The sequence below is a fragment of the Mustela nigripes genome, chromosome 12 (assembly GCF_022355385.1).
Source record: "Mustela nigripes isolate SB6536 chromosome 12, MUSNIG.SB6536, whole genome shotgun sequence".
NCBI lineage: Eukaryota > Metazoa > Chordata > Mammalia > Carnivora > Mustelidae > Mustela > Mustela nigripes.
The window spans coordinates 34,107,866-34,121,478 of NC_081568.1; the positions used below are offsets into that span (position 1 = coordinate 34,107,866).

The 13,613-nt window shown below is 40.6% G+C and overlaps 1 long non-coding RNA gene across 1 annotated transcript; it reads left to right on the forward strand.

Moving 5' to 3' along the window:
• Positions 1-688: 688 nt before the first annotated feature.
• Positions 689-10,719, forward strand: LOC132028091 (uncharacterized). Its single transcript, XR_009407345.1, has 3 exons — positions 689-717; positions 6,804-6,891; positions 10,668-10,719. It is a non-coding gene; the product is annotated as an uncharacterized LOC132028091 (long non-coding RNA).
• Positions 10,720-13,613: the final 2,894 nt, after the last annotated feature.

Below are 13,613 nucleotides of genomic sequence, written 5' to 3' on the forward strand. Positions count from 1 at the left end.
AATTCCAGATAGAGAGACTCTGTTCTCTTACTTATTTTAGTAGCTCAGTGGGTAATATTAACAGCAGCTACTAGTTAACAAGTGCTCAGTTCATGCTGGGCACCATCCTGTTCACCTCCTGTGAGTTTTCAGGGCCTCCTACAACAGAAAATGGCACCCTCGACCTGGCAGGCAGCAGGTCTCCTCAATCACTCTGTTGATGTTTATCAAGCAAAAGTAGCTAAAGGAAAGTGGGCACTCACGAAAGGGAGGAACCTTGTCATACTAAACGATTCAAGTATATTTTTCACATATGGCACCACAAAAGTTGTTGCCTATTCTGTCATGATTGCTTCTCCACCCATTCTCTCTCCAAACACCTGCTGCTATTTGCCTCATGCACAAAAGCTTAAGTCCTGGGATTGCTTCTTCCCTAGGAGCAGAAACAAGAAGCCTTTGGAGCAGCCTTTCTGGGTTTTGCTTTCCGGAGTCTACCTACTGCACTGCCATGCCTGCTTCGACCTCTCACAGCCTCCCACCCAACAGTCAGGCCACAGTGTTTTGGTGTGAATTGCCACCTCCCAGGCCACAAACTCTGATGTACCAAAATACAACTTTATTTTCCATAACTGAACTGAATTCCTTTCTTGAACTCCCATTGTTCCTGTTGTTGAAAACGTCTCCTCCTACTCCTGGGGGCACATCTTCACTCGGAGGCAAAGTAGGGTGGAGAGCCGGGTGAGTTACAGAGATGTCTGAGCGGAGTGCGCGGGTCCTCGGTCTTCATCGGTCTAGTCTGGCATCCTCTGATGTTGTTATTCCTCTTACTTAGATGTGGTTACTGATATCTTTACCCATTGACATTCTCTAACTTCCTCTTTGGTCTAATGGAATGAAAGAAGTTCTAAGATTGTTTAAAGCCATGTAGAATGGGAAGGAAGAAATGAACAAGGTGGAGGATATCATCCTCTCAACATATTTTGGCAAATTTCTCCTATGATTTATATTTGGGGTGAAAGCCTTTGTTATGAGAACAGAATATTAATAATATTTCTACAAAGAAAGGAGTTAAGTACTCTATTTATATAATTTAAAATGAATTGATTAGAATGCTTTAACCAAAGAAATTCTGAGGAGCCATTTAATTATTTTCCTGAGACCAACTGAAAGTGAGCTTCAGGTCAGAGACCTTTATTTTTTAAAACTTTAGACATTGAGCTGTTTTGGGGAAGGTTTTTCATTTGGTCCTCTGCCCTATGAGGAATGTAAAGTGCTCTATCATCTATTAGTTTATCAGCAGCACTTTGGTATTAAATCTATAGCCAAAGTTGAACCATTGTTGTGAGTTGGAGCACATCTGAAATAAAAACAAAAAGGTAAAAAAAAAAAAACAAACCCCAAGTTCTTTTGATAAATATTGTCTTTTTAAGAACACAGTTAGAATTTATAGCCCATCTAATTTTTTTGTACTGATGAAATATTTTTTTAAAAATAATGATTTCTGTGTATGTTATTAATTGTAATTTTCACTGGGGAAATTGGAGCACAAAACATGACAATATTCCCCTAATTACCCTGTGGCAGATGGAGCAACAAGAACCGTATCTTCTGCCAATTAATTATATTTGTCTTCTTAAATTACAATGCCTGGTAAATATCACTATTCCTAATTTATGCATAAACTTTTTGGTCCTCTGGAATAATATATTCTCCTTCCCCCGCCCACTGGAATAAAGGAAGTTGAACAAACAGAACAAAGAAGGTAATAAATATGTTCGAAAGTACCATGATTTAATATTTTCATGGCACCACTGGAGTATGAAAGTAGAATAAACTGCAAGGGACAACAGGGGGCAACCATGTAGAGAGCTTAGCAGAAAAGATGTTCCTGATGTACCAGAGTCTGGAGGGTTAGAGGTCTTGTCCAGGTGGATCAGAGGGTTAAAGGGGGAAATGGCCACTGCTCAGCCTGGGGGAAATGGGGAAGGACAGAAGAGAGACGGAGGGAGCATTCAGGAGGTGGGGCAAACCCAAACTATGCTAGTTCTTCTAGATTCCAGGTGAAGAGAGGGGGTGGCAAAGGAGAGAAGAATCACAGATGTTTGGCACGAGATTTTTGGAAAAGATGTGGAGTAAGGAGTTTTTGTTTAAACTGGAAGAAGCCATAAAAAGAGTTAATGGTAGCACTGATGACATTTTCTAGACCACAAGGTGATGTAGGAAATTGCTTATGCTTGCAATTTTTTTTTGAAGATTTTATTTATTTATTTGACATAGAGAGAGAGATCACAAGGGGACAGAGAGGCAGGCAGAGAGAGAGAGATGGGAAAGCAGGCTCCATGCTGAGCAGAGAGCCTGATGCGGGGCTCGGTCCCAGGACCCTGGGATCATGACCTGAGCCAAAGGCAGAGGCTTTAATCCACTGAGCCACCCAGATGCCGTGCTTGCAATGTTTTTTATTCTATTCCCTCCACCACTGACTCAATTGGGTTTCCTATCTATAAAATATATGATCAAGGGCAATGGAAAGCCTAGCTGTTAGTTACTGTTTGACATGTGCTATGCCAGGGAGCAGATACATGTGGCATCTTCTCTTGCAGTGAAATATGGGATGCAAAATTGTAACTTAGTGGAAGTGCAGAAATGAAATGATTTGCAAATTATGGAGGTAGCTCATAGAAGAGAATGATTTTACTGCCTGGGTAAGAGGAAGGAATTCTGGGGACCTTGTGCAGAGAAGTGTTTTAGAAGATAAATAAGAGGTGGTTAGGCACAAGGTTTGTGCCTTTGGAAGGACAAACATTTTATTTTATTTTATTTTATTTTTTAAAAGATTTTATTTACTTGAGATTAAGAGAATAAGTGAGAGAGAGAGAGCGAGCACAACCAAGGGGGGAGAGTCAGAGAGAGATGCAGACTCCCCACTGAGTAGGGAGACTGATGCGGGACTCGATCCCAGGACCCTGGGGCCATGACCTGAGTGGAAGGCAGATGCCTAACCGATTGAGCCACCCAGATGTCCCAGAACAAGCATTTTATTTTATTTTATTTTTATTAACATATAATGTATTATTTGCCCCAGGGGTACAGGTCTGTGAATCATCAGGCTTACACATTTCACAGCACTCACCATAGCACATACCCTCTCCAATGTCCATAACCAACCACCCTCTCCCTACCCACCTCTCGCCTGCAACCCTCAGTTTGTTTTGTGAGATTAAGAGTCTCTTATAGTTTGTGTCTCTCCTGATCCCATCCTGTAGAAAAACATTTTAAATGGAAGAGATAGCATGTGAAAATTCACTGAATCACAGTTTTTCACAGGAAATAATTCTCTTCAAATATGTAACAACACATATTTTTAATTCATAGTTGGTAATATTTTAAATAAAACCCTGGTGCCAGAGGACTGTCATTTTCCAAGTTATTGTGGGGAGGACACTTGGAGTCATGAGTCTTGGAATAGTCATAGTTTTTAAAAAAATTTTTTCTATTGCCTTTCAGTAGTCATTTGTCAATTTTGGTACTGATGAATCTCTCTTTCCTCATGCTACTCTCACAAGTAAAATAAAAAATAACATTGTCAGCATTTTTCACAATCTATTCTCCCCCATCTTAGAGCACAAGTGAAGGAGGAACTCTATTTGTGTTATGGAAGCCTCAGGTTACCAAGAAATAGTGGAGTCGGTTGAAACTGACAGTGGTTATTCAGTAGTACCGGTTTCTCTACCTTTTCCAAAGTCTGGGACTTCTTTGACTTCTGAGTTGATCTCAGAAGATCAGTCTATCAGGCCTGTTTCTGATGGGTGGTGACCACCGTCAGTATGGTTTTGTGTCAATTTAGCTAATCTGGAAGTACCATTCCTAGAATTTCTTTCCTTGTCTGGGCCTACATTAACCCCGAGAGAAACTGTGAAGTTTGGGAGATGAGGCAAAGCAGCAGCCATACCACTCTGAAGGCTTGTTCCAGGCCCCCAAGGACTGCTGCAGCTTCATGGGGACTTATCTCCAGGCCAATTTGCTGACCTTGCACTTCAGTTGGGACCCCAGCTCTTCTCACTCGTGTTGGATCTCTTTCTTCAGCTTCTCAGCTTTCTGGGCAAAACCCATGTACATGGATTTGGGCAGGGCACCAGCTTCTGCAGGTCCCCTGTGTTGTTGTGTGTGACAGATGAGGGGTCCAGTGTGTCCTCACTCTCTCTCAGCTCATGTTGGGCTGGAGGCTTTCACTTCTTCCCAGCATCTACAATTGTGTCAAGTTGTGTTCCTAGTAAATCTCTTCTTTCCTATCACTCATAGTGGTTCTGCTTCCCCGATTGAAACTTAACTGGTCGAGGTCCCTCATGACACGTCATGAATGCTAATGTAACTAATTTGTGATCATTAATGGTGATAAGGAATTGGGATGGCATAAGTAATTGAAATTACAGGTGCTCAAGCATCTTATTTAATAATTTCAACCGTTTCTCCTAGTAAATATCAAAATTAGATGACTCACATCTCACCAGCTTTGCCAATGGATTAAAAGATGAATTCAGTGAATGATTCTTTCATATAGATCCATGCTTTTTCCAAAGAGCACAACCTAGTGTCATAGGGATTAAAACACTTGTGAAAGCTATCTTGTTTTTGGCATAGAGTGGGGGGGGGGGTGTGAAGAGAATGTTTGCTGGTATGAAAAAAAAGAGCAGACTAAAAATTTCCATGATGTTTTTGTTCTAGAATATGCACACATACAGAGAATAATTGACACCATTTTTAGAAATTCCAAGAACTCTTGTTTTTGCATGTGTGAATCAATCCTTTGACTCTGGGCTTTCCCACATGCCTCGCTTTGGCCAACGGGCATTAACAAGTGATATGCAGAGGGAGGCTGGACAAGTGCTTGTGGATCGGGACCTGGCCTTTTGGAAAATTTTTTCTTGGGAACTTGTGGTCAGACTATAAGGAACCTTGGGCTGAATCATGAGAGGCAATCTGGAGAGAGTCTTGGAGGATTAGGGGCTGTCTTGGATGTAGCAGCTGAAGGCAGCTGCATTAGCAACATCCTTGTAACAGGAGAATCACCAGCTGAACCCTGCCAGAATCCTAATAAACAGAATTCTGCACAATAACAGCTTGTTGTTTGGGAGTGGTTTGTTATACAGCAATGGAAGATTGAAACAGCTATGACAAAGTGCTGATCACAGACTTTGTTCCTTCTTCCCCTTCTTCTCCTCCTCCTTCTTCTCTCTTCTTCTTTTAGAAAAAAAAAAAAAAAAAAAAACCATGCATTGACTTAGTTCTGACTATGCATCCTTTCCCCATTTCCTTAAATTCCTTCTTATTATGGTTCTATTATGGTTCATTGTCTCCACTTCCCCCTTCCTCATGCAAGCATGGGTGGTCATTTTTCCAGGTGGCAAGAGTTGGGAGACACGTAGAAATACTCCAGAATATCTTTCTTCTTAGGCTGTCCTGGTCCTTGACACTTCAACAGTACTTAAATAACAATATTTTTCCTTCTAAGCTAAGAATTTCCATCTCCAAAGATGAATGCGCAACTATCCTTGGACATACAACATCGCTCCCTGTCATTGACCTTGGAGCCAGGCTTCCTTCATTACTTTGCTCTCCCAGGAAGTGGCTCAGAGGAGCTGGCCTTGCCTTGCCAGAGAGCCTTGCTCCCACATTTACGTCAGTCTGCAAGACTTTCCCTTATTTTGTCATCCAGTTAACTACTTCTCTTCCTTCCGTTCTTGGCTCTGTTACCACTTTCTTAGGGAAGTGTCCCAGAAGGCCCTGATTAAGGCTATTCTCCTATGAAACGTGCTCATGGAGCCACATGCCTCCTCCAGAGCAATATCCATTTAACCTTTTTTATATGTACTTATATTACATTTATACCACCTGAGGCCATAAGCTCCAAGGAGGTAGAGATCTTGCTGATTTTTGTCCACTGGAGTATTCTCAATACTTAGAATATACTGCGAGCTATGGAATGTGTTCAATATATGTGTGTTAGAGAAATGAATGAATGGATGGAGGAACCGAGATTCTGAACAATTGACTTCTCTTTTACCTTCTTACTTTAGACAGTTTTGTGCCTGGACTGGGTGTTTCAGTCCTATTATGGGCAAGAAAGCAGGCCCCTGGCATTCTAAAAACCCTAAGAGATGCTTCGAGGGGGGAAATCTGTTAAGAGTGCTATGCTTAAGCTAAGACTTACTGAAGCATGATGGACCCCTTGCAATGCCTAATCCACTTAAGTTCTTACCCCTGAATAAAGACCTTCTCAGAAGCAAGAAAACTAATAAGAGTTCACATGAGTACTAGCACGCCTTGTAAAAACATCACTGGGCTGCCATAAATATTCCTGTTTTCTCATGCAATAAGAGTTAAAAGCTTCCCTTTCTTTTATAACTAAATTTCAGATTATTAAGAAAGAACTGTAATGCTTTATTTTAATTGAGGTACCACTGACAATATAACGTATTATTTTCAGGTGTACAACATAGGGATTTAATATTTGTGTCCACTTTAAATGATCACCATATTAAGTCAGAACTATAGTGCTTTAATACACTTTGCAGTTCTCACATTTATCTTCATTAAAATAAGTAATAATTAAGCAGAAAATCAAATCATTCATAGTGGGTTTACTAATGTGAGCAGAAAAAAGGAAATGTTGGAGCTTTATGTTTTATTTTAACATTGCTATTCTGACTTTGAATGGGTTGAGCAAGACTGGCAATCATGATTTAGCCAATATTCAATTTATGAATAGCGTTTTTATAATCCTCTGAGGGTTGTCAAATCAAAACCTTGTCCATTTATTTCCTCAGGGATAACTGCTGTTTATTCTTTAATTTCGAGTATCTGGGAAGTAACTGACCTGGAGAAGCATTTCTCAAAATGTGTCGCTAATGACAGGTAAGAGGAAAACGGTTTCTATGGTCAAAAAGTTTAGGCAAAGCCGGATTAAACAAAATGCAATGGTATTTTTCTTTTTTTAATTGCAGAGTCTGATAACATTCATTGTAAAGCTCCAAGAAGAAAGGACATAATAGACAGCATTTCCTACTGTCATCTGGTCACTGAATTTTAAAATGAAATTCAGTATTTTAATTTATTGTTTTGGTTTGTGGGCTCTTTGGAATTTAAATGTCTGCTAAACACTTAGAAGTCTTCTCTTATGCAGTTAGAAGTTTTCTGTTTTTATTTAGAGAGGTTTGTCTATACATTTACCAAAGCCCTGGTGACTTATTGGTCTCCTGGCCTTTTCCATAGCCACAGCTCTCTGACCCTCCTATTCTAGGAACTACCTACTGGGTTCCTATTCCTATCAGCATGCTACTTATGATAATAGCTAACCTTTGTTGAATCCTAGGTGCCAGACGTGACTGTAAGAACGTCAATGTGATAACTCATTAAGCACAACAGAACAATCCTTTGAGTAGGCATCCCATTTTAACAGCTATAGAAGCTCAGAGTCCAATGACTTTAGTAGGTGGTGGGGTCAGGACTGGAACCCGGGCAGTCCAGCTCTACTCTGAATCACAGTACTGTGCAGTCATAGAACTGGTTTACCAGCTAACTTTTAGAGAACAACCTCTTGGTCAGATGGGAACTACATACAATTTGTGAACTCTTAGGGATGCTGAACAAAGAAGCCAAGAAGTACAGTTTAATGTACCATTTTGACATCTGTTCCCTCCATTCCTGTATTTGGCACTCGATTTTTCCAGAAGATGTCTTCACCTTTTAGAAATACAGAGTCTGTTGTTCTGGTGTGGTGCCATGAGAAGGATCCTGTGCTTCGCTCCTAGGATAGGGACAGCTAGTTGTTAAGTACAGGCTGCTCCTGGGCTTTCCCTTTCTTCCTTTTTCCTTTTTTTTAATGATGTGTCTCTCCATAAGCACACTCTCTCCAGCCTGCCCCAATTTTGGTCCTGCTCTTTGCTGCCATCTGAGATCTTCCTTGTCTTCTGCTGGTCCCTGTGCCCTATAGAGGTTACTTTGTTAGAGCAGAGCTGATTGAATTTTTGCAGAAAATTTCCTTTCATTCGGCAGTTCCTCACAGTTTAGACTCTTTTTTCTTCTTTATTAGCCTAATAATTCTGCTAAGAATGCTAAGCCACATTTTACTTCCTCTATATTACCCCCAAACTTGTCTTTCTGTACTTGTTTATCTAGTATATGTAAAGTTAAAATGAAATATTAAACATTAATATTGATTATTAGAGGCAGAGCATAGCTGAAGCTTTATAATAATCTAAGGAGGCAAACCACTATGCTCTTGGGTTTTAATTATAGTTTTGTTTTTTTGCTCTAAATTGTGAAACGTTATCAAGGTTTTCTAAAACAAGAGAACTTAAACATTAATCTGACATTAGTTTATCTTCTCTACCTAGAAGCTATTTTCTGGGTGCCTGGGTGGCTCAGTGGGTTAAGCCTCTGCCTTTGGCTCAGGTCATGGTCTCAGGATCCTGGGATCGAGCCCTGCATCGGGCTTTCTGGTCAGTAGGTAGCCTGCCTCCCCCGCTCTCTGCCTGCCTCTCTGCCTAGTTGTGATCTCTGTCAAATAACTAAATAAAATCTTAAAAAGAACCAAGAAGCTTTCTTTACCAATTCAAGCTCTCAGATGAGTAGTTTACTTTTGCCGACACCCTCTTTACTCCTTAGAAACCTTTGTTGTTGGCTCCTATCCTAATTATTTAGCTAAAATCATTCTCTTGAAAGTCACTAACAATCTCCTTATCACCCAGTGAAAATCTCAGAACCCATTTTCTTGGACACCTCTGTCACATTTGACACCAGTGATTGGCCACTATGGAAAATGTCTCTTCTCTAGGATACTACCACTGTAATTAACATAGTCTCTGAGCACATTACCTCTGTAATAATACCTGTAATACTTTATTTCCCTAAAGTCTCTATCTCCTGGACAGTGAGCTTGAGGGCAGAGACAGTCCTTGACAAATGGTTAGGTGAATATATTAAAAAATTCATGTTAGGGGGCGCCTGGGTGGCTCAGTTGTTAAGTGTCTGCCTTCGGCTCGGGTCATCATTCCAGGGTCCTGGGATCGAGCCCCGCATCAGACTCCCTGCTCAGCAGAAGGCCTGCTTCTCCCTCTGCCTGCTGCTCCCCCTACTTGTGTGTGTGCTCTCTCTCTCTTAAAAAAAAAAAAAAGAAATTCATGTTAGTGTGATAATGAAAAGAAGGAGGAAGAAAGTAGTGCATGGACTGACATAGAAAATGAAATGTCAAAACTACCCTGGGGTATTCATACAGTGAAATGTGTCACTTTATGCTGTCTGAGGACCCATAATATTTGGTAGTAGAAAGGCCAACTGGAAGTGGAAATAGAAAGCATGCTAATTTTTAAAACTCTGAATTTCTAAAATTCAAATTTTTAAAAATTTTCTAAATTCAACTTCTAAAATTCAATTTCTAAAAATTCAAGACAACAACAAAACTTGAAATGCATAGTTTTGACCTTAGTCATAATGTTTGCATTTCACAAATCTCATTCTGTTTTACAACAGAGGTTAGGCTTAATTAGTACAGATTAAATCATGATCAGCAACAGGAACTGTTCTGTAATTATTCTGCTTCTTCACTAGATGGTGCTTGTGAGCTAATTAGAAAAAAAGATTGGGTTTATGGTTTATTCACTGAAGGGGAGGCAAGGGGAAAATTTGTGAATTAAATAGAATAAGGCTATGAAAAATTAGAAAACTTTAAGACAGCTCTTTAGAGTTATTAGAGTACTTGGAGAAAATCTCATCTTCCTTTTTGGTAAAAATATTAAGCTTTTGAAAGAAAAAAAATTCTCATTAAGAATAATCAGTAAATTTTGAATGTATTGTGGGCTAACCGTCCAAACCTAGTGAATTAAAAAATTCTCTTTCCTCTCCTTAAAATGTAGCATTAATCTTTGGCTGGAAACAAAACCATTTAAATTGTTACATGTGGAGAGTAATCGTTCCATTTCATAGTGTTACTTGTGAAATGGGTTATTGTCTGGATTTTAAATGGTGTGATAGGATATTCCTTTCTTTTCATTTAGAGGCTTTCAAGTGTAGGAGTTGAATGAGAAGGTTCTGGATTCATACTGCTTGACTTTACTCCAGATCTGCCCCTTCCTAGCTGTGTAGTCTTGGGAATTTCCCTCTCTAGACTTCCTTTCCCTCATCTTGGAAAAAGAGGGTGCCATAGTTTTCGCCTTATTGGATTGTTGTGACAATATATATATAAAAAAAAGACTTAAACTGGTGCCTGGCACACAGTAAGCCCTCCAAAAATGTTAACATTCTTGACATTTCTCATCGTGTTTCACTTACCAGTGAAGACTTATATATTCCGAGTCACAAAACAATCTTGGAAAAAGTCACTTTAATTAAGTTAGCCTTTCTTTCCTTTTTTTCTCCTTCTAGTATCCTAACCTATTACCACTCTGTCTTTATCTATGAAACTCACTTATATTTACCAAGTGTTTGTTTAGGGGACAGACCGTCCCTTCAAGCTCAGTTGAGGCATTCATGTTCTTGCTCTGGGACCACGCTAATTGTCTCTATATTGTTCCAATATTGGTACACACGCCGCCAAAGCGAGCATAAGGCATTTATGTTCCAATGTGCGGTGTTTGGGATAGCTTAGCTTCTTCTGAACTTCAGGAAAAGACGGTTTCATTTTCTCATTGTAGCTGCTGAGATTGAATGAGTGCAGTGACCGACAGCAAACTTCTCCCCAGGAAGCTTCTGTTGCTCTCAGAACCTGAAGGATGCTACAGGGGATGGTAAGTATCACCGCTAAGAAAGAAAAGAGTGTGAGGAAGAAATTATTCCAAGGAAATATGTATTCTTCCCCAAATGGTGGCAATATGGATGTGAAAAAGAAAAGGACATACATTTGAATGGATACGTTTTAAACTGAAGAAAGGCTATGTCCACGTCTAGGAAGAATCAGGAACAAAATCACCAGTTACCATTTCTGTTTACACTTATACGTGTAGTGTACGTGGATCCCTACGCCCCACCCACAGTTGTCATCACGTGATGTGACTGACAGACCTGTGTCCTTTGTGCTGAAAACTAGGAGATGATCTGCGGAGGAAAGGTAAGTGATTTCCTTGGTGGACCATGACTGCCTCAAGACAGCTGGTATTCACCAAGGGGTTACCCTGCTATCCCATTCAGTGCTCACTACGCCTCCATGAAGTCGCCAATGTTATCATCTCCAGTTGCCATTATTACCATTCTTCCCATTAAGGAAATGGGTATTTGGAGGCATTCAATAGCTTTTCCTAGATTGCAAGTGAGCGAGCGGCTGAGCTACTATTCAAGCCCCATTCTGACTCCAGAGTCTCAGTATTTTATCCATTTTCCTGAGATGTCAGTTCAAACAAAGACATTGTTCGAATTGATTCTGGAAGTATAGGCAGCACCCTAAATGGCACATTTCCTAATTGGTCTTCCCTGCTGAGACATTAGCTTGTCAACATAGGGCATTATCCCTCATTAATTCCTCGCATGCCTGAGTAGTCAAAGAATGCAACTGTCCTTCCTAATTTGAAGACGATACCGCCGCATGTGTGCTGTGGCTCAGAAAAACCAACATCTGACAAGCAGTTCTTTCCGCATCATGTATACATGCAGATCGCTCGCTGGTTTGTGGCTCAAACCTCTGTCGGCAGAGCCTTGCTTCTGTATTTTGTTCTGCCAAAGTGTGGTTAGCTGAAGCTTAGTTTGAGAAAGGCTTCACTATCACCGAGCCTGTATGCTCACCAGGGCCTCGTCTGTTCTGGTCCCTAGCCACTCCTAGCATTGCCTCACCATCGTCAGGCAGGACGGAAGGATCATCAGAAGTCTTTTGGTTTCCGGGTCTTATAGGCAAGACCTGTTTAAACAGTGTTCCGAGGTCCCTTTTAAGTACATGTGTGGTCCATTAGACCTGAGTCACGATGATTCACTATTTCAAGACTCATGGACAGAATGACCTGCCAAACTTGGTTACTGAGTCTTGCCATTTGTTTTCTCAGCCCCGAGATACTTGCTCATTGGACAGGAGATGGTGGCCATGGTTCAGAGATATAGGGAGGTATGGTCACTCTCCCTGTTTTAGAAAACTTCCCTGTGGGTTAGGTGCTTGACTCCTTTTCCCGGGCCCATCAGTCTATAATTCTTATCTAGTCACCCTACGATCAACTGTCTGGCAGAAACTCAGCTGATGGCTGGGATGAGGGGTGAACTTGGTGACAGCGGCTCATAAGAGCTTGGCATTCATCTGCCAAATAGGCAGCTGAACTCATCCGCATGGTACAGTATCACCCCTTCTCCTCCTCCTCCTTCTCTTTCTGGACCACATTTCCTGCATCCCGTAAGCCAGGTGTTAGGTTAGCCAGGGTTTCTCAACCTCAGCATCTTCAATATGCTAGTTGGGACAAGCCTTTGTTGCGGGAGGTTGTCCTGCGTGTTGAAACAGCATCTGATCTTTATCTACTACATGCCAAGAGCACTTTCTCCTTCTTTCCTAGGCGTGATAATAAAAATATCTCCAGACACTACTAAATATCTCTAGAGGGGCAAAATTGCCCCTAGTTGAGAACCACTGGTCTAAGGATATTGTTAAATTTAATCCTCATAATAATTCTATGAAACGGAATTAGTATTTCCCATTTTCCAGGTGAGGAAACAGAGACTTATAATGTTAAGAAATTGTTGAGGGTCATACAAAGAGTGAATTCTGAAGCTGAGATAGTAGCACAAATCTGACTTTAAATCCTGACGTCTTTACCTCTATGCCATACTGATTACTATTATATGAATTTTGGGTTCTTTTACTTACACAGGAACTATGTCCTCTGAAAGTCCACTCCCAGATCATGGTTAACTCCTTTCAGTTCTTGCATATATTTTATTTTTTCATTATTCTCTGCCTTTGCACACATGTTCCTTCTGCCTAGATTAACTTTGCTGCCTCTCTCCATCTAAAGAAAGCGAATTCATCTTGTAGCCCGAGTTCTAATGTCACCTCTTGTATGACACCCAACCTGGTCACTGTACATGTACCTACCCACTCCCACTCCCACAAGTTGCCAGAATATTTTGTATTTACAGGTAGAACACAGATGTAATTTTGAATGACCTTTTAAAAACATAGAATGGAAAGAAATAAGATCGTATTCTAAGAGTTAAAATGTGTGATAAACATACTCTATCAGATTTAAAAGAGACCAAGCTGTCCCTGGTTTAAAAGCCTTGGTTATTTCCTGATAAAAAGATTGCTGTATCCAAAGAAAAGGATTTGTTCATTAGAATAGGGCTTGGGCTCATAGAAATAAAGTCAGAAGCACCTGGTCATGATCCATCCCAGCACCATCCAGGGGCAAAGTGTCTTCTGTCGGACAGCTGAGTGGTAGAGCCTGATTTTGTTGGGTGTTTGACCCTCCACCACACCATTGTTTCCCTAAGGATGGAACCCATACCACAGGGCAGAGACGAGATGATGTACCTACATGCACGTCCTTAAATAACATAGACTCATATGGCAAAAATATGATCACATTGTGATACACGAAGCAAAAAGTTTAATTTTGGGGCCAGTGTGTGTCTTGAATGCCTTTAATACCAAGCATAGAGAGAGCAGGATT